Genomic DNA, 21,772 nt, shown 5'->3' on the forward strand with positions numbered 1-21,772 from the left:
GGAGGGGTTTACCCAATGAGCTCTAGAGGTTCCTTCCAACCTCTGATGTACTGTGATATTGTGAAGAGGCTGGGGCCAGGCTCTACTCAGTGGTGCCCAGGGGGCAGGACAAGGGGCATAAACTAGAAGCCAGGAGGTGCCACCCAAACAGGAGGAGAAAGTTGTTTGGTGTGAGGGTGCTGGAGGCCTAGAGCAGGCTGCCCAGAGAGGTTGTGGAGCTGTCTTCTCTGGAGGGCTTCCAACCCCAGCTGGATGTGTTCCTGTGTAACCTGCCCTGGGTGACCCTGCTTTGGCAGGGGGTTGGACTGGATGACCTCCAGAGGTCCCTTCCAACCCATCCCATTCTATGATTCATGCTACAGACTGCTTCAGGATCTTATATCCTTCAGGCAGGAGTGGATGTTTGCAGGAATAATAAGTCACAGGCTCACAGGAGGTTAGGGAACAGGAAGGACCTCTGGAGATCATCCAGTCCAACCCCCCTGCCAGAGCAGGACCATGGAACCCAGCACAGCTCACACAGGAGCACATCCAGATGGGGCTGGAAAGGCTCCAGAGAAGGAAACTCCACAACCTCCCTGGGCAGCCTGCCCCAGGGCTCTGTGAATACCTTCCCTGGGTTGCCACAGCCTGCAGCCTCCAGAAGAGCAAATTGCTTCCCCTGTTACCTGCTGCGAGCTGTCAGCCAAGCACCTGGAAGCTCTTTGTGTGAGTTCTGAGCTCAGATCCTCACCCGAGTCGTTACCTCCGCCACCGAGACGTGAAATCAGGTGAATTATTAATGAAGATTAAATGTAGGAGCTGCATACTGATGGGGCTGGCAGCTCCTCTCTGGCTTTCAGGAGGGAGCATGTTCAAATCCTCCCACCTCCAGCCCCCTGATAAACAATCAATGGGCTTTATTGAACAGCTTCATCTCCAGCGCTGATTGTAGCCGTTCGGATGAAATTATGCTGATTGTTATTCCGTGGCTGATAGGAAGGCTTCTGAAGAGATGCTATTGATCCAGGGCAGCCCAAGCACCATCCATTACAGCTCTGAGGGCAGGAATTAAATTTAAATAGCAGGCTATTATTTTGTGGATGTCTTTGGTGGACAAATCGGGGAGCAGGGGCAGGACAATTACAGATTTGCACTAATTTGTCTCCTTGATTTATAGGTGCGTATGAGCCCTGATAAGCAAGCAAGGGCTACAGAGCAATCAGCTGGGGCTGGCACTGGGGACAGCCTTCTGACTCCTCCAGCAGAAAGGACAAACAATTCGTGTGCTGCCAGCTTTTAAAAGGTGTTTAGACAGCTAAAGGGAAACCAAACCCAACAAACAAACACCAAAACCAAACCAGTTTGGCGACGGATGAATCTTGCAGCAGTGCCTGAAATGTTTTGGCTTTGTTTGGGGGTTTCAGGCAGGTAGAATTGAGGGAACAGACTAAACAAACCATATCACCAAACCAAACCAAATCACCAAACCAAACCAAAACAAAACAAACCAATCCAAACCAAATCAAACCAAACCTAATCAAACCAAATCAAACCTAATCAAACCAAACCAAACCAAACCAATCCAAACCAAATCAAACCAAACCAAATCATCAAACCAAACCTAACCAAATCAAACCAAACCAAATCAAACCTAATCAAACCAAACCAAACCAAATCACCAAATCAAACCAAACCAAATCACCAAACCAAACCAAATCAAACCAAATCAGACCAAATCAAACCAAATCACCAAACCAAACCTAATCAAACCAAACCAAACCAAATCACACCAAACCAAACCAAATCACCAAATCAAACCAAACCAAACCAAATCAAACCAAATCACCAAACCAAACCTAATCAAACCAAACCAAATCACACCAAACCAAACCAAATCACCAAATCAAACCAAACCAAATCAAACCAAACCGAACCAAATCACCAAACCAAACCTAATGAAACCAAACCAAACCAAATCACCAAATCAAACCAAACCAAACCAAACCACCAAACCAAACCAAAGCAAACCAAATCACCAAACCAAACTAAACCAAACCAAATCACCAAACCAAACCTGAGGAAACCAAACCAAACTAAACCCAACCAAATCACCAAACCAAACCTAACCAAACCTAGTCAAACCAAACCAAATCAAAACAAAACAAATCAAACCAAACCAAACCAAATCACCAAACCAGACCAGCTTTTGTTTTCCTCTGACACATCCACCAGGCTGAAAGGAACCATGCAAAACAAAACCAAAGCCAAACTCCACAGAGCTGTGGAAGAACGATAACTTCTGTGCAGTGCTCTGGAGGCTGTGGAGGTGCAGTCATAGCATCACAGAATTGTCAGGCTTGGAAGGGGCCTCAAGGCTCAGCCAGTCCCAAGCCCCCCCCCTGCCATGGGCAGGGACACCTCACACCACAGCAGGTTGCTCACAGCCACCTCCAGCGTGGCTGCAAACACCTCCAGGCATAAGGCTTCCTCCACCTTCCTGGTCAGTCAGCACAACTAAAAAGTTTCAAAGCACATCTGAACTTGCAAAGGGGCTGAAAAGAATCCCTGGGTGGGGGGGTGGAGGGGTGCTGGAGATCCCCACCCTCCCCTGGCACCATTTCAGGCCTGTCATTCAATCACCCCATACCTGGGAGAACATACATGAGACATATGTGAGGTGTTACTTGCTGGGACAGGAGCAGAAAACAGCTCTGAGGCTCCAGTGGTAGAGAGCTTCAGTCACTTTCTAGAGCTGAAGGTCCTTCTGCTGAAGCTAGGAGGGCAGGAGAGTGACACAGAAAATGAGCACAGGAGAGGTGTTCCCACTGATAACAGCATCCATTGCCTCCCTGTGGCTTCATTACAGCCACAGCCCTTCTGCTGCAGAGCCTGGGGGGGAAGGGTCCATGGCAGAGCTCCTCACTGCTCAGCTGGTACTGCAGGCACAGGAGCTCCCACCAAGGTCAGCGCCCAGAAACTTCACTGCTGGCTGGAATCATAGAATCACAGAATGATAGAATCACAGAATCAATCAGGTTGGAAAAGACCTCAGAGATCATCAAGTCCAAGCTGGCACCCAGCACCTCCTGACTAACTAAACCATGGCTCCAAGGGCCACATCCAATCCCCTCTTGAACACCTCCAGGGCTGGGGACTCCACCACCTCCCTGGGCAGCACATCCCCAGGGCCAATCTCTCTTGCTGGGAAGAACTTCCTCCTCACCTCCAGCTACAGTCTCACAGAATCACTAAGGTTGGAAGAGACCTCAAAGCTCATCGAGCCCAACCTGTCACCACAGACCTCATGACTAGACCATGGCACCAACTGCCACATCCAATCCCCTCTTGAACACCTCCAGGGATGGGGACTCCACCACCTCCCTGGGCAGCACATTCCGCTGGCCAATTACTCTCTCTGGGAAGAACTTTCTCCTCACCTCCAGCCTACACTTCCCCTGGCACAGCTTGAGATTGTGTCCCCTTGTTCTGCTGCTGGGTGCCTGGCAGAAGAGACCAACCCCTTCCTGGCCACGACCACCTTGCAGGTAGTTGTAGAGGGCAATGAGGTCTCCCCTGAGCCTCCTCTTCTGCAGGCTAAGCAACCCCAGCTCCCTCAGCCTCTCCTCCCAAGGCTGTGCTCCAGACCCCTCCCCAGCCTCGTTGCCCTTCTCTGGACACCTTCAAGAGCCTCAGTGTCCTCCATGACCAGCACACTCTGCAATTGCTCCAGCCACCAAACCTTGCTTCTGATAAAGAAACCGGATACCAAGCACTCCTCCTCTGCCGGGCTGAGAGCTCTGCCAAGCCATCAGCCCACTGAGAACTTTTCAGAACAGAAATTGATTCATTTCTGGGAGCTGGAGTTTCATAATGGGCAGAGTGAGTCACTCTTTACTAGTGCAGTAATACAGGGCTGCATTCTAATCACAAGGTTCCCATCTGGACCATTTATTTGTGAATTTATCTTAAAACATTAAGCCACCGCAGCCACGATTCAGAGGGGTTGTTTTCCTGCCACATTTTACTCTTGTTCCCTCCCTTTGCCAATAAATATATTTCCCTCCCCACCCCCCCTCCCCCTTTTTTATTTCCTTCCCTCTCAGTCAGACAACCTCTGCATTCTTCCTCATTCTCTGACATATTGGAGCAGCAAACAAAAGACTAAGTGTGTTTATGAATCACTGGGAGAAACAGATGTATTTTCTTTCCTTAGCCCTTCGTGTTGTCTATCCTAAATTTGCTTTTTTATTACCAAAGGAAGCCCAGCATATGAATTAGTTTCTGGAAGACATGCAGAATAGGTCTAAATTAAGGAAGATCTACCACAGAGCTCCAGGAAAAAAACACAACCGCACAACAATCAGCAAGGAGCTGTCAATGAGGCAACAAAGTTCTGTTGTTTGTGCTCGGCTGGCAGAGCTCAGCCAACGCTGGGGCTTGTGTAGCTGGAGTCCAACAGGGACAGCAGTCCAGGCTACAGCTTAGAAATGAGTGTGTGATCACAAGACTGACAGCCAAACCCACCCCCATCAGTGCTCACCCACCGGTCAGCTACCACGCAAGTGACAACTCAGACACAAGCGCCAGCGCGCCCCGAGGCTGCAGACAAAGGGCAGTTTAGCCAAAAGCTGCTTATCTGGGTAGTGCTTGAGCTGGATCAGGCTAATCCAGGGGAGAATGAGCTCTAGCAGCACCAGTGCTGGTGTGGCTGGAGCTGCTCCTCTAATCTGGGAGCTCTGAGTGAGAACAAACACAGCAGATGGATAAACAAACTGCAGCGGATAGTGATCGCTGAGTGACGAGCCTCGGGCAGGGATAACGCCAGAATTTAGCTGACATTAAGTACCCTTGTCACCAGCTTCACCACCAGGCAAGCCACCTCTGCTGAACAGCTGAATAATTAAAGAGGAGCTATTAAGAAGTCATTTCTCCAATTAAATAACTCAATTGGTAGGCAGTGAGCACACTAAGCACTTATGTCATGCCAGGAGAAGCGGTGGATTTCACAGCAAGACAAGAGGTGAGGCTGAGCTCTCTGCTGGTCACTTGTCTGCTTGTCGCTCTAGCTGGCCAAGCTGGGAGAAGATGTTGGTCAGTTAGAGGGTAGAAAGGCTCTGCAGAGGGACCTCGACCCACTGGACAGATGGGCAGAGGTCAACAGGATGGCATTCAACAAGTCCAAGTGCCAGGGGCTGCACTTTGGCCACAGCAACCCCATGCAGAGCTACAGGCTGGGGGCAGAGTGGCTGAGAGCAGCCAGGCAGAGAGGGACCTGGGGGTGCTGATTGACAGCTGCCTAGACATGAGCCAGCAGTGTGCCCAGGGGGCCAAGAAGGCCAATGGCATCCTGGCCTGTATTAGGAACAGTGTGGCCAGTAGGAACGGGGAAGTCATTGTGCCCCTGTACTCTGCATTGGTTAGGCCACACCTTGAGTCCTGTGTCCAGTTCTGGGCCCCTCAGTTTAGGAAGGACATTGAGACACTTGAAGGTGTCCAGAGAAGGGCAATGAGGCTGGGGAGAGGCCTTGAGCACAGCCCTGGGAGGCGAGGCTGAGGGAGCTGGGGCTGCTTAGCCTGGAGAAGAGAAGGCTCAGGGGAGACCTCATTGCCCTCTACAACTACCTGAAGGGTGGTTCTGGCCAGGAAGGGGTTGGTCTCTTCTCCCAGGCACCCAGCAGCAGAACAAGAGGACACAGTCTCAAGCTGTGCCAGGGGAAGTTTAGGCTGGAGGTGAGGAGGAAGTTCTTCACAGAGAGAGTCGTTTGTCATTGGGATGTGCTGCCCAGGGAGGTGGTGGAGTCCCCATCCCTGGAGGTGTTCAAGAGGGGATTGGATGTGGCCCTTGGAGCCATGGTTTGGTCATGAGGTCTGTGGTGCCAGCTTGGACTCGATGATCTTTGAGGTCTCTTCCAACCTTAGTGATGCTGTGAGACTGTGAGACTGTTGAGGCAGTTTATTTCAACAGGCTCCTCAAGAGCCCCTGCACCAGCCTGGGCTTTTCCTACCCTGGCAGCCAATGTCCACAGCAGTGGGTTAGCTTCTTTCTTGTGCAGGTCTACAGGAGTGAGAAAGGTTTAGGGAGGTGGTGTGATTTGAGCTTTCCCAGAGTCCAAAAGCCCAAATGGGACAGATTTAGACTGCCTCCCCTCTCCCCTTTTCCCCAGGAGGGGAAAGAAAATTAGGCAGGAGACAAGAGAGGTAAAAATCACAAAAGAAACAGCCTTGAGTCGATGTGGAAGGGAAAAGGTAAGCTTAACAAAATACAAAACCCCCTTCAGGAGGGGTTGCTTAGCCTGCAGAAGAGGAGGCTCAGGGGAGACCTTCTTGCTCTTTACAACTCCCTGAAGGGAGGTTGGAGCCAGGTGGGGGTTGGGCTCTTCTCCCAGGCAACCAGCACCAGAACAAGAGGACACAGTCTCAAGCTGTGCCAGGGGAGGGTTAGGCTGGAGGGGAGGTGAAAGTTCTTCCCAGCCAGAGAGATTGGCCCTGGGGATGTGCTGCCCAGGGAGGTGGTGGAGTGCCCATCCCTGGAGGTGTTCAAGAGGGGATTGGATGTGGCCCTTGGTGCCATGGTTGAGTTAGTCAGGAGGTGTTGGGTGCCAGCTTGGACTTGGTGATCTCTGAGGTCTTTTCCAACCTGATTGATTCTATGAGTCTATGAATGAGCTCATGATGCTGGGTGAGTTGGCAATTAAATGGCCAGTTAAATTCAGTGCCTATTAATGCACACAGGAGGGGGGAAAAATAAGCAGAAACCCCACAAACAAACCAACCAACCAAAAAACCCCACCCCCAAACCAACTCTTTACATAAAAGCAGTGAGGGACTCTCACCAAGCTGTTTCTACTTGGGAAAAGATGCTGGAGTCATCCAGCAGATCAAAACAAAAGAGCTGGAGGATATGTGACAAGGATTGCCATGCTCCACACGTCAGGAAGCAGCCAGGAGAGGCAGGACAGGAGCCACTGGGGACAGGCCAGGACGATAGCCCCTCCACCAGCAAGGGTGCACTCTCCCAGGGCTCAGACAAGGCAGGCTCAGAGGTAGTCCCTGACTCGGCCTCCTGGTCACATCCCCTTGTCAGAAGGACACGTCCAAGGGCAAGCAGAAAGTCACCAAGACCAGGCACACTGCAGCCACACACCACAGAGCTCATGCAAGGACCAAGCAGCAAGGCTTGGGCTCAAACAGAGCTCCTGGGCCAGCGGGTGGCGGTGGCTCAGCTGGTGAAAGCCTGTCGAGCCATGAGGGAGCTCAGCCTGGGCATCCCTGCCGTGCTGCCTGGGAGCCTGCTAGGGAGAGGACTGGTTTGAGTGAATCAGCAAACTGGAATGCAGAGCTGTGCATCCCAAAGTGGTGCTCAGGCAGCGACCAGAGGAGTTCTGATTCATTCCTGTCCTGCTCTGTTTGAGCAGAGGATAAAAATAAGCTGCCGCTGCTTCTTGGCCCTCTCTGCAGAAGCAGAATCCAGGTTTTTGACTAAGGGAAGGCTAAGGAGGCTAAACCAAAATAAACCAACAACCAAAACACAACAAAACCAATAAAAATTCAAATGATCATGATGACAAAGCCCTAAATCAGCAGAAGGCTCCACAGAGAAATCTGATAGCTCTGCTCTTTCAAAACTCCAGTCACAAAAGGCATGGAGATGTTTTACAGCTGTGAGTGAGCCACCAGTCCTGTGAGACCCCAGCAGCTGGAAGGGCATTTTGCTTCGTGAGCATGGAACCTTGGACCACAACACTCTGTGCTGGGTTAGGAACTGGCTGGAGGGCCGAGCCCAGAGAGTGGTGGGGAATGGTGCCACAGCCAGCTGGCAGCCAGGCACCAGTGGGGTGCCCCAGGGATCAGTGCTGGGCCCCAGCCTGGTCAATATCTTCATTGATGATCTGGAGGAGGGGATGGAGTCAGTCAGCAGCTAATTTGCAGATGACACCAAGTTGGGAGCAGATGTTGGTCAGTTAGAGCGTGGAAGGGCTCTGCAGAGCCACTGGACAGATGGGCAGAGGCCAACAGGATGGCATTCAATAAATCCAAGTGCCAGGGGCTGCACTTTGGCCACAGCAACCCCAGGCAGAGCTACAGGCTGGGGCCAGAGCGGCTGAGAGCAGCCAGGCAGAGAGGGACCTGGGGGTGCTGATTGACAGCTGCCTAAACATGAGCCAGCAGTGTGCCCAGGGGGCCAAGAAGGCCAAAGGCATCCTGGCCTGCAGCAGGAATAGTGTGGCCAGCAGGAGCAGGGAAGTCATTGTGCCCTGTACTCTGCATTGGTTAGGCCACACCTTGAGTCCTGTGTCCAGTTCTGGGCCCCTCAGTTTAGGAAGGACATCGAGACACTTGAAGGTGTCCAGAGAAGGGCAACAAGGCTGGGGAGAGGCCTTGAGCACAGCCCTGTGAGGAGAGGCTGAGGGAGCTGGGGTTGCTTAGCCTGCAGAAGAGGAGGCTCAGGGGAGACCTCATTGCCCTCTACAACTCCCTGAAGGGTGGCTGCAGCCAGGTGGGGGTTGGTCTCCTCTCCCAGGCAACCAGCACTAGAACAAGAGGACACAGTCTCAAGCTGCACCAGGGGAAGTTTAGGCTGGAGGTGAGGAGAAAGTTCTCCACTGAGCGAGTCATTCATCATGGGGATGTGCTGCCCAGGGAGGTGGGCAGGGATGGGAGGTCCCCATCCCTGGAGGTGTTCAAGAGGGGATTGGATGTGGCACTTGGTGCCATGGTCTAGTCATGAGGTCTGTGGTGACAGCTTGGACTCAATGACCATGCAGGTCTCTTCCACCCTTGGCGATACTGTGATGCTGTGATACTATGGTGAGACCCAGCCAGAGGTCTGAACTACAGGGAGCTGAGAAGCTGCTCCCTTTGGGAACACAGCTGCTGCTGTTTTCCAGTCTATAGACAGACCTAGAGGTAATGGTCAATTGCTTGGATGAGTGCCTTAAGCTCTCCTGATGGGACTGGCAGCCTCTCAAAAGGGCTGCTCAGAAGGAAGCCATCATCCCAGGGCGAGCAGATGAACAATTATGGGAGTCCAGAATATCTTGGGAACAGATTTCTGTCTGTCTGGGCTTTTTTCCTAGCAGATTGCACCTGGAATGCAGCATTGGGAAGCACCTCCTGAGTTGCCAAAATCCAATCTCCCATTATCACCAGTACCAAAGTAAGAAACACCATGGGTTTGACAAGAGCTCTGCAATGGTAGCCTGCCAGCCTCCCTGGAATGGCTTGCAGAGCAACACCAGGGAGCCAGCCATGGCCAGGCTGACTGACAGCTGTTGCTTGGAGGTTACAGCTTCTCAGGGACTGGCAGGAAACTGCCAGGAAGTCTGCAGGGCTGATCGTGGGACAGAGACTGCAAAACAGCTACAGAAGTGCTTTCCCAGGGGGAGGGATGAAGGCTGCAGGGCACACCAGGAGGAGAGGTTCCTCAGTTTTGGGAGTGGAGCCAGCAGGCCTCAGTGAAAAAGTCACAGAAACATAGAATCAATAAGGTTGGAAAAGACCTCAAAGGTCATCAAGTCCAAGCTGTCACCCAGCACCTCCTGACTAACTAAAACATGGCTCCAAGTGCCACAGCCAATCCCCTCTTGAACACCTCCAGGGATGGGGATTCCACCACCTCCCTGGGCAGCACATCCCAATGGCAAATCTCTCTTGCTGGGAAGAACTTTCTCCTCACCTCCAGCCTGAACCTCCCCTGGCACAGCTTGAGACTGTGTCCTCTTGTTATGCTGCTGGGTGCCTGGGAGAAGAGACCAAGCCCAGTTGTAGAGAGCAAGAAGGTCTCCCCTGAGCCTCCTCTTCTGCAGGCTAAGCAACCCCAGCTCCCTCAGCCTCTCCTCCCAGGGCTGTGCTCCAGACCCCTCCCCAGCTTTGTTGCCCTTCTCTGGACACCTTCCAGCAGCTCAACCTCTTTCCTGACCTGAGGAGCCCAGAGCTGGACACAGGACTCAAGGGGTGGCCTGAGCAGTGCTGAGCACAGGGCAGAAGGACTTCCCTGCTCCTGCTGGCCACACTCTGCCTGCTGCAGGCCAGGATGCCCTTGGCCTTCTTGGCCACCTGTCGAGTGCCCCTCTTGCCTTCTCCATGCAACAAAAAGTTTAAAAAAGGGGGGGAAGAAGAAAGAAAAAAAGAAAGGAAAAAAAAAAGAAAGAAAAAAATGGGGCGGGGGGGGGGGGGGAAGGACGGGAAAAAAAAAAGGAAGGGAAAAAAAGGAAGGGGAAAAAGGAAGAAAAACAAGGAAGGAAGAAAGGAAGAAAAAAAAAGGAAGAAAAAAGGAAGAATAAAGGAAGAAAAAAGGAAGGAAAAAAAGGAAGAAAAAAGGAAGGAAATAAAAAGGAAGAAAAAAAGGAAGAACAAAAGGAAGAAATGGAAGGGAATAAAAAGGAAGAGAAAAGGAAGAAAAGGAAGGAAAAAAGGAAGAACAAAAGGAAGAAAAAAGAAAGGAAAAAAAGAAGAAAACAAGGAAGGAAAAAAGGAAGGGAAAAGGGAAGAATAAAAGGAAGAAAAACAAGGAAGAAAAAAGGAAGGAAAAAAAGAAGAAAAAAGGAAGGAAAAAAGGAAGGAAAAAAGGGAAGAAAAAAAGGAAGGAAAAAAGGAAGGAAAAAGGGAAGAATAAAAGGAAGAAAAAAGGAAGGAAAAAAGGAAGAAAAAAGGGAAGAAAAAAGGAAGAAAAAAGGAAGGAAATAAAAAGGAAGAAAAAAAGGAAGAATAAAAGGAAGAAAAACAAGGAAGGAAAAAAGGAAGAAAAAAGGAAGGAAATAAAAAGGAAGGAAAAAAGGTTGAAAAACAAGGAAGGAAAAAAGGAAGAAAAAAGGAAGAAAAAAGGAAGAAAAAAAGGAAGGAAAAAGGAAGGGAAAAAAAAGAAGAAAAAAAAAGAAGAAAAAAGGAAGAAAAAAGGAAGAAAAAAGGGAAGGAAAAATAAAGGAAAAAAAAAGAAAGGGAAAAACAGAAGGGAAAAAAAGGGGTGGGGGAAAGGAAGGGGAAAAAAGGGGAGAAAAAACGAAGGATAAAAAGAAAGAAAAATATGAAAGAAAAAAACAGGAAAAGGGGGAAAAAAAAAAAAAAAAGAAAGGGAAAAAAAGTGATTACAGAAAGCTCTCCGGAAGTGGCAGGAGTGTGATGATCTCCCGACACGGCCTGCCACCCTCCCCCTCTCCGCTGTCACAGGAGTCAGAATCCAATTTCCACAGCGAGGCAGAGGGCCAGCCCAAGCTATCTGGCAGATTTAATCTGTTGGAGGGCAGAGCCTCCTCAGACAGCTCTTCACCAGCGGTTGATTTCCTGGCAGCGACACAAAAGCAACCGCTGCGTGCCCTGCGACAGCAGAAAGGAGACGTGCACAACGTCTCCAGGGCTTCACTGCTCTGTTTTCCTCAGGTGCTGCCATATTCTTCTGCTCTCCTGTGGCAGCAGACATGAAGGGGAACAGAAGCATCCCACCAGCTGAGGAGGGAGAAAGGGACCTCCAAACCCACGCAGCCAGCATTTGGGGACCCTGCTCCTTCCTCGCAGCACAAAGCACCTTGGCACCACGGTGCAATCAGGCTGCCAACAGTCACAGCTGAAAGGTGCCCTCCCCCCCCCCCCCCCCCCAAAAAAAAAGGTGAATCCCCTATTGTAAATAATGTATTGATCCACTGATGGACAGCAACCACCTGACCCAGTGTCAGACAGCATCAGCCAGCCACATAATTGGTAGGCTAATGAATAGGATCCCTCAGGTGTCATTAGCTCAAAGACATATGACAGAGTGCCTAGATTTCAATAAATCATTCAGCCTGATGTGTTTTGGTAGCAGAGAACCATTTGTCAGCTCACACAAACGCTCCCTTCTGGCCCAGGCAGAGGAGGTCTTTCTACTACATTTGATCAGAAGCTCTTTGGAGAGGTTACAGCACACCTGCCAAAGCCTTCATGGCAGGGAGGATGAGCACAGACTGCAGCTGTGCCTCCGTGCTCTTGGATTGCCACAGGCAGGCACAAGCCATCAGCTTGCTGGTTCTCCCATCAAAAAGCTTCCAAAGACACAGCTCCACCACACGCTCCAGCTTCTGAGGGTGCTGATGGACAAGCCACTGAATAGGAGCCAGCAGTGTGCCCAGGTGGCCAAGAGAGCCAAAGGCATCCTGGCCTGGATCAGCAAATGCTGTGGCCAGCAGCAGCAGGGAGGGGATTGGCCCCTGGCACTCAGCTCTGGGCAGCCCACACCTCCAGTGCTGCGTCCAGTTCTGGGCACCTCAATCCAAGAGAGATGTGGAGGTGCTGGAGCCAGGGCAGAGGAGGGCAAGGAAGCTGGGAAGGGCCTGGAGAATGAATCTGATGGAGAACAACTGAAGGAGCTGGGGATGGTTAGTGGGACACAGAGGAGGCTCAGGGCAGACCTCATTGCTGTCTACAGCTCCCTGAAAGGAGGTTGTGGAGAGGCTGCTGCTTGGTCTCTGCTCACAGGTAATTAGTGACAGAACAAGAGGGAATGGCCTCAAGCTGACACTGGGGAGGCTTCGACTGGACAGTAGGAAACACTTCCTCAGGGCAAGAGGAAACACTTTGTTCAGGCCTTGGAATGTGCTGCCCAGGGAGGTGGCTGAGTCCCCAAGCCTGGGTGCATTGAAAGGTGGTTTGGATGTGGTGCTGGGGGCTAGGGTTTAGGGGTGAGCCTTGTAGAGCAGGGTTAATGGTTGGACTTGGGAATCCTGAGGGGCTTTTCCAACCTGAATGTTGCTGTGATGCTTTGGACAGGCTGCCTAGGGGGGCTGTGGAGTCTCCCTCTCTGGAGAGCTTCCAGCCCCAGCTGGATGTGTTCCTGTGTGACCTGCTGGAGCTGACCCTGCTCTGGCAGGGGGGGTTGGACTGGATGATCACTGGAGGTCCCTTCCAGCCTCTGACACACTGTGAGTCTGTAACTCCCAGTGTAACAAACTCCTGGTTCCTCTGAACAGACAGTGCAGGGAAGGGGAGGGCTGGGCATGCTCCAGAAGGGGTATTTTGGACAGCTAGGATTTAGAATAGAAGGGAATAGAATAGAATTAACCAGGTTGGAAGAGACCTCAGAGATCATCAGGTCCAACCTATCACCCAACACCATCTGAGCAACTCAACCATGGCACCAAGGGCCTCATCCAGGCTCTTCCTAAACACCTCCAGGGATGGGGACTCCACCACCTCCCTGGGCAGCACATCCCCAGGGCCAATCTCTCTATGAAGAACTTCTTCCTAACACCCAACCTGAACCTCCCCTGGCATAGCTTGAGACTGTGTCCTCTTGTTATGCTGCTGGGTGCCTGGCAGAAGAGCCCAACCCCCACCTGGCTCCAAGCTCCCTGCAGGGAGTTGCAGAGAGCAAGAAGGTCTCCCCTGAGCCTCCTCTTCTGCAGGCTAAGCAACCCCAGCTCCCTCAGCCTCTCCTCACAGGGCTGTGCTCCAGACCCCTCCCCAGCTTTGTTGCCCTTCTCTGGACACCTTCCAGCAGCTCAACCTCTTTCCTGACCTGAGGAGCCCAGAGCTGGGCACAGGACTCAAGGGGTGGCCTGAGCAGTGCTGAGCACAGGGCAGAAGGACTTCCCTGCTCCTGCTGGCCACACTCTTCCTGCTGCAGGCCAGGATGCCCTTGGCCTTCTTGGCCCCCTGGGCACACTGCAGGCTCATGTTCAGCCAGCTGTCAATCAGCACCCCCAGGTCCCTCTCTGCCTGGCTGCTCTCAGCCACTCTGCCCCCAGCCTGTAGCTCTGCCTGGGGTTGCTGTGGCCAATGTGCAGCCCCTGGCACTTGGCTGTGTTCAGTCTCCTGCCCTTGGCCTCTGCCCCTCTGCCCAGCCTGGCAAGATCCCTCTGCAGAGCTCTCCTCCCCTCTCACAGCTCAACTCCTGCCCCCAGCTTGGTGTCGTCAGCAAATTTACTGATGAACCTTGAGGGCAAGGCCAACAAAAGCAGTGCTCCCAGCACTGGGGGAAGCAGGTGGATCATTGTTCCTGCAAACACTACACCTCTCTGCCCAATTTGCCAAGCAGCTATTACAAGAGGGAGTGGGAAACCATCAGTGCCACAAGCAGGCTGCAAACAGCTGTGGAAGCCTCTTGCTTTTATTGCCTCAAGCTACAGCTGGCAAAAAAGCACAACCCAACCCCAAACAACAAGCCTCTGTTGAAGCCTGGGTTAGTCAGGCTCCACCTACAGAGAGCTAAAATGAATCCTCCCCAGCTTTTGGTGTGGTTTTTGATCTGTTTCCCGGGCTGCCTTCATCAGAGTCAATTATCCAGGACCAAGCCTTGCAGCCTGGCGCTCTCAGCTCGCCAGCCCCCGTGCTGCCCATTCCATTTGTATTTCTACATAGGCTTTCCCCTCTTCCCTGCCATGCCAAAGGTTCTCCCCTTGCCTACTCTGGCTGCAATGAAAGCTTTTACTGCCAAATTAAAATCAGATGAGTTAATGGGCACCCAGTGCCTTGTTCTAGTTAAAGTGGGCATCAATTTGCAGTGACCACTGCTTTGGGACTGGGGCATCTGTTTTGTCTCAGGCAGAGTGTGGGGAGCAGAGTGAAAATTTAGCTTGAAAAGTGCCTAATCTGCTCCTCTCCAGACCTATTTATAGCTTTATTTCACTTACTAATAACCTCACAAGTTGCACTGAAACTTGCCAGGGTAGATAATTGCTTCATATTGATCTTTTTCTTTTTTTTTCCCCTCTCTCTTACAATGTTATTGAAAGTGGTTTAGGCATTTGGAGAAGGAGATTAAGTGAAAAATGGATAACTTCAATTTTTCAGAAGCTGCTCCTTTATGATGTGGAGCAGCAGCAGAACTCCCCCCACCCACCCAAGGCATACACCTATGGCCAAGTGACTAACCTGATAGCATCCTGTGATGCCCTAACTGAATGAGTAGATGCAGGGAGAGCAGTGGATGTGGTCTACCTTGACCTTAGCAAGGGATGTGACACTGTCTCCCACAGCAGCCTTTGTGAGCAAGCTCAGGAGGTGTGGGATAGAAGAGCAGAGAGTGAGGGGGGTCAGGAACTGGTGACACAATAGAGACCAAAGAGTGGTGGTCAATGGGCCCAGGTCCAGCTGGAGAGCTGTGACTGGTGGAGTCCCCCAGGGATCAGTGCTGGGCACAGCCCTGTTCGACATCTTCCTCGATGGCATTGATAAGGGAACAGACAGACAGACAGACTGACAGTCTGCTCAGCATGTTTGCTGATGACACCAAACTGGGAGTCTTGGCTGAGATGCCTGAAGGATGCTCAGCACTGCTTAGGCCACACCTGGAGTCCTGTGTCCAGCTCTGGGCTCCTCAGGTCAGGAAAGAGGTTGAGCTGCTGGAAGGTGTCCAGAGAAGGGCAACAAAGCTGGGGAGGGGTCTGGAGCACAGCCCTGGGAGGAGAGGCTGAGGGAGCTGGGGTTGCTTAGCCTGCAGAAGAGGAGGCTCAGGGGAGACCTTCTTGCTCTCTGCAACTCCCTGCAGGGAGGTTGTAGCCAGGTGGGGGTTGGGCTCTGCTCCCAGGCCCCCAGCATTAGAACAGGAGGACACAGTCTCAAGCTGTGCTAAGGGAGGTTCAGGCTGGAGGGGAGGAGAAAGTTCTTCCCAGCCATAGAGATTGGCCCTGGGGATGTGCTGCCCAGGGAGGTGGTGGAGTCCCCAGCCCTGGAGGTGTTCGAGAGGGGATTGGATGTGGCACTTGGAGCCATGGTTTAGTTAGTCAGGAGGAGTTGGGTGCCAGCTTGGACCTGATGATCTCTGAGGTCTTTTCCAACCTTATTGATTCTATGATTCTCTGATCCCCAGAGGTCTCACACCACCCCTGAGCTCCCAGGCTGGAGGTTCACAGGTTTCACTGGGGTGGAAGGGACCCTCAAATGTCATCTTGGACATGGTGCCAGCACTTTCTCAGGCACCCAAGCACCAGATGAGAGAGTCAGACTCTGCTTCCATCCTCCTCAGATCCATTCCCTTTAGCAAACCAAAAGCCAATTCAGAACAGCTCTTAACTCTCCTTCCTGTGTCCAGAGAGTGCTGAGTGTCACACAGGGCTCCTGACCTCCCCCCAGGGCAGGCTCCTGAGGCACACACACAATGGCTTTTGCTTGGGCATGGAGTGCATCTTCCAGCTCTGAGAGGAAGAAGATCTTTTTCAAAGAGAACATCAAATCCAGGCCCTGTAGCAGCAACTCCATTTCACACAAGTGGTCTGAGCTCTTCCTCTGGAGCAGCTCTGCTGTGAGGCCAGGCTGAGGGAGCTGGGGCTGTGCAGCCTAGGGAGGAGAAGGCTCATGGGGACCATAGAGCTGCCTGCCAGTGCCTGAAGGGATCCTGCAGAAGGAAGGCTGCAGAGGAGCTGTTCCTGAGAGGGTCTGGAGCCAGGCCAAGGGGGAATGGTTTGAAGCTGAGGCAGAGCAGGGTTAGAGTGGAGCTGAAGAAGAAGTTCTTCAGCACCAGGGTGGCAGGGCTGTGGCAGAGCTCTGGCACAGGCTGCCCAGGGAGGCTGCCTCCTGCCTGGGGATGCTCAAGGCCAGGTTGGATGAGACCTTGAGCAGCTGAGTCTGGCTGAGAGGTGTCCCTGGGCATGGTGGGGAGGTTGGGGCAGGTAAGCTCTGAGCTCCCTGCCAGCCTGAGCCAGTCTGTGATTCCTCAGGGCGATCTGAGGCACGTTCTCCCAGGGGTCTCAGGTTCATGGTGCTCCTGCTGTGCACTGCTCCATTTTGCTGTAGCAAACAGAGTCCCTGAGGCTGTGCAGCGCTGAGGCCACCCGCACAGAACAGCTTGCAGGACTGGGGCCTGGGCACAAACAATAGCAGGTTTGCTGGCAAGCTTGAAAGGCCTTCTCCTCGGCAGATTGAGCCAGCCCACGCTTCTCCTCCTGCACTGCCACTGAGCAGCAGCAGAGAGGAGCATTCCTCAGACCTGCACCGCCATCCCCTGCCCCCTCCCAGCCCTCGGGTCTGCGGTGAGCACTTAGCATTGCACCAATGCTGGGCACCCACCCTCCAGAGCTGCTGCACTGAGCAACCTGAGCAGCAAGGAGTAAGCTCTGGGGGTGCTGCTCTGTTTGGGCAGGGGAGGCTGATTGCTCCCCTGGGGGAGCAATGTGCCCTGGGGGCCAAGAAGGCCAATAGGATCCCGGGCTGCATTCAGAGCAGTGTGGCCAGCAGAGCCAGGGAGGTTCTTCTCCCCCTCTGCTCTGCCCTGCTGAGACCTCACCTGGAGTATTGCATCCAGCTCTGGGCTGCCCAGTTCAAGAGGGACAAGGATCTGCTGGAGAGAGGCCAAGGGAGAGCTGCCAGGATGATGAAGGGACTATGAGGAGAGGCTGAGAGCCCTGAGAGAAGACTGAGAGGGGATCTATCAATATCTGAGGGCTGGGGGGTCAGGAGGGAGGGGACAGGCTCTGCTCAGCTGCACCCTGGGATAGGACAAGGGGCAATGGATGGAAACTGCAGCACAGGAGGTTCCACCTCACCATGAGGAGGAACTTCTTGACTGGGAGGGTCACAGAGCCCTGGAACAGGCTGCCCGGAGAGGTTGTGGAGCCTTCTTCTCTGGAGGGTTTCCAGCCCTGTCTGGATGCATTCCTGTGTGACCTGCACTAGATTCTCTGGCCCTGCTCCGGGCTGGACTCAATGATCATCCTCATGGCCCTTCTCTGGACACGTTCCAGCATGTCCATATCCCTCTTGTAATAGGGGCTCCAGAACTGGAGTACTGCATCCAAGAGTTGGGGCTGTTCAGTCCGGAGAAGAGAAGGCTCCCAGGTGACCTCATTGTGGCCTCCCAGTACCTGAAGGGGGCTCCAAGAAGGATGGGGAGGGACTGGTCAGGATCTCAGGTAGTGATAGGACTAGGGGGAATGGAATGAAGCTGGAGGTGGGGAGATTCAGGCTGGAGGTGAGGGAGGAAGTTCTTCCCCATGAGAGTGGTGAAGCCCTGGAATGGGTTGTCCAGGGAGGTGGTTGAGGCCCCATCCCTGGAGGTGTTTAAGGCCAGGCTGGATGAGGCTCTGGGCAGCCTGATCTAGTGTGGGGTGTCCCTGCCCATGGCAGTGGGGCTTGAATTAGATGATCCTTGTGGTCCCTTCCAACCCTGACTGGTTCTGTGATTCTATGACTATGATCTCTGGAGGTCCTTCTCAACCCCTCGCGTGCCATGAGCACAGCAGAGGCAGAGGGCTACATGCTGCAGGTTGGACTTGATGATCCTTGGGGTCTCTTCCAACCTTAGTTATACTGTGATACTGTGATACTGTGATCTGTCTCTTTGTCTGCTTTTGGCTCGCAGCTCACCTGCAAGGCTGTGACAAACAGCGGTGTCAACATCTCGCCCCCGACGCTGTGTGCGACAGACGCCCGGCGCAGCAGGCGGAGGGGAAGCAGCCCAGCCCTGCAACCTCTGCTTGCTGCTGGGTGCACTGATGGATGGCAGAGCTCCACAGCACTGACAGAGGCGCTGCTGACCTTGCTTCCAGAGGTGCAGGCTGGTTGGCAGCCTGCAGCAGCAGGCTCAGCACGCAGGGCACAAGAGGGAGGTGGTTGGAGTTGGGAGGGTTGGGCTCTCGATGTGGAAAATGGCTCAGAAGCAGTGAAATCTCTACAGAGAAATAGGATAGGATAGGATAGGATAGGATAGGATAGGATAGGATAGGATAGGATAGGATAGGATAGGATAGGATAGGGTAGGGTAGGGTAGGGTAGGATAGGATAGGATAGGATAGGATAGGATAGGATAGGATAGGATAGGATAGGATAGGATAGGATAGGATAGGATAGGATAGGATAGGATAGGGTAGGGTAGGGTAGGGTAGGGTAGGGTAGGGTAGGGTAGGATAGGATAGGGTAGGGTAGGGTAGGGTAGGATTAGGATAGGATAGGATAGGATAGGATAGGATAGGATAGGATAGGGTAGGGTAGGGTAGGGTAGGGTAGGGTAGGATAGGATAGGATAGAATAGGGTAGGATAGGATAGGGTAGGGTAGGGTAGGGTAGGATAGGATAGGATAGGATAGGATAGGATAGGATAGGATAGGATAGGATAGGATAGGATAGACCAGGTTGGAAGAGACCTTCAAGATCATCGTGTCCAACCCATCAACCAATCCACACCACCTAAACAACTAACCCATGGCACCAAGCACCCCATCAAGTCTCCTGCTGAACACCTCCAATGATGGTGACTCCACCACCTCCCTGGGCAGCACATTCCAATGGGCAATCACTCTCTCTGTGTAGAACTTCTTCCTAACCTCCAGCCTAAACCTCCCCTGGCACAGCTTGAGACTGTGTCCTCTTGTTCTGGTGCTGGGTGCCTGGGAGAAGAGACCAACCTCTGCCTGTCTACAGCCTCCCTGCAGGGAGTTGCAGAGAGCAAGAAGGTCTTCCCTGAGCCTCCTCTTCTGCAGGCTAAGCAACCCCAGCTCCCTCAGCCTCTCCTCCCAGGGCTGTGCTCCAGACCCCTCCCCAGCTTTGTTGCCCTTCTCTGGACACCTTCCAGCAAGTCAACCTCCTTCCTAACCTGAGGGGCCCAGAACTGGACACAGGACTCGAGGTGCAGCCTAAATGTTGGTTTGGAAACTCTTCTGTGAGCCACAGAGAAATCCATAGAGCAGAAGACAATCCCTCATCCTCAGTATCTTAAGGGGGCCTACAGTGATAGGTAGGTAATGATAGGACTAGAGGGAATGGAACAAAACTAGAAATGAGAGAGTTGGGGCTGCTCAGTCTGGAGAAGAGAAGGCTCTGAGGAGATCTTCTTGTGGCCTTCCAGGATCTGAAGGAAGCTATAAGGTGGCTGGGGAAGGACTTTTTAGGGTGTCAGGGAGTGACAGGACTGGGGGGAATGGAGCAGAACTAGAAGTGGGGAGATTGAGATTGGATGTCAGGAAGAAGTTGTTCCCCATGAGGGTGGTGAAAGCCTGGCACAGGTTGCCCAGGGAGGTGGTGGCAGCCTCATGCCTGGAGGTTTTGAAGGCCAGGCTGGAGGTGGCTGTGAGCAACCTGCTGTAGTGTGAGGTGTTGGAACTGGATGACCCCTGAGGTGCCTTCCAAGCCTGACAACTCTATGGTTCTATGATCTCCCCACCCCACCCCTTACCACCTATCCTCCACCAGAAACTGTATGATTAACCCCTTGAGAATACTCAGTGTCCAGATCACATCAAGCAATGCTTTCATAAAGGGAACTTTGCCAGGGCAGCCAAGCTGCTCTTACAACATCTCTTTGCCAACTCCTCTGGGGCTGTCAAACATTTGGGGTTCTTTGTTTTCCTCCACCCAGAACAGCACTCAACTATTTTCAGCCATTCAAAGGGAACTAAAATTAAGGTAGCATGTGCTTCCCTTTGCTGCCTCTGAGAAGCCAACCAATACAGCCTGTGAGGATGAGTAGCAGAGGAGCAAAAGTAGGACAGACAAAATAAAAGCATCCCTGAGTCATAGCTACACAGACAGCAAAGCCCAAAGCTTGTTACGACAGCTTAGGAGGAGCTGTTCATGTGATGCTTCTGCATCAGTGTTTGAGTTCAAGCCAGCAGCTGCTCTAAGATCAGGCTCCACATGGTGATGCAGCAGCAGAGCACATGAACCACATCCCTCCAGTGTGAGGTACCCTCAGGAGGAGACCTAATGTACCCTAGCCGCAAACCGGCACTGAGGACACAGGGCCAGGCTCGAGTCAGCCAGAAGGCAGAGCCTTTAACGTGCACATTACAGCAACACCACTGCTCACCATGGGCCCACTGGTGCTGTTTCAGAATTCAGCACAACCAGCAAGTGCTGAGGGAAAAACAGCCAACAAGCCAGGAGAAAATCCTGGGGTGCCTGCAGCTGTGGCCAGGTCAGGTGCAGCTTGGCCCTGTTCTGCCCATCAGTGAGGTGCAGCAATGGCCCAGCAAGGTCTGTGGTTGTTCTAGCCAAGGAACTGAGGTAACACCAAAAACCAGACCTCAGGACTGAAGGACAGAGCTTGGAAACCAAGTAAAGAGGTTGTGGTCTCAGCATTAAGCTGCACAATGGCTGAGGGGAGCCCAGGAGACCCCAAAAGCTACACAAACAAATGGAACCCTTTGGTATTGAGATGGACCCTCCCTGAGTGTGGTGGCTGAAAAGCAGAGAGGGGAGCTCTGCTCTCTGGGAAGAAGCCATGGGCTGGAGAAGACAGAGGTGTTAAAATCTCCCTCAAGGCACTGAGAACACAGCAATGTGGACTCACTGCCTCACACAGCATGACTGGGCTGCATGCAAAGGTGTGTTGCCAGCAGATCCAGAGAGGTGATTCTGCCACTTTGCTCTGCTCTGGGGAGAACTCACCTGGAGTACTGTGTGCAGGGCTGCAGCCCTCAATACAAGAAGGACATGGAGCTGATGGAGAGGGTCCAGAGAAGGGTCACAAAAATGATCAGGGGGTTGGAGCAGCTCTGCTATGAGGACAGGCTGAGGGAGCTGGGGGTGTTGAGCCTGGAGAAGAGAAGTCTCCAGGGAGATCCACCTTCCAGTACCTGAAGGGGGATGCAAGAAGGATGTAGAGAGACTGTTTGCAAAGGCCTGCAGGGACAGAACCAGGGGCAATGGCTTCAAACTAGAGAAGGGCAGATTTAGATTGGATGTTAGGAAGAAGTGCTTCACTATGAGGGTGGTGGAACACTGGGACAGGTTGCCCAGGGAGGTGGTCGAGGCTCCTTCCCTGGAGATATTCAAGGTGAGGCTCAGCAAGGCTCTGGGCAACCTGATCTAGTTGGGAATGTTCCTGATGGCTGTAGGGAAGGTCAGACTGGATGACCTTTGGAGGTCCCTTCTGGCCTGGACCATTCTA

The sequence above is a fragment of the Dryobates pubescens genome, chromosome 9 (genome assembly GCF_014839835.1).
Source record: "Dryobates pubescens isolate bDryPub1 chromosome 9, bDryPub1.pri, whole genome shotgun sequence".
Taxonomy (NCBI): Eukaryota; Metazoa; Chordata; class Aves; order Piciformes; family Picidae; genus Dryobates; species Dryobates pubescens.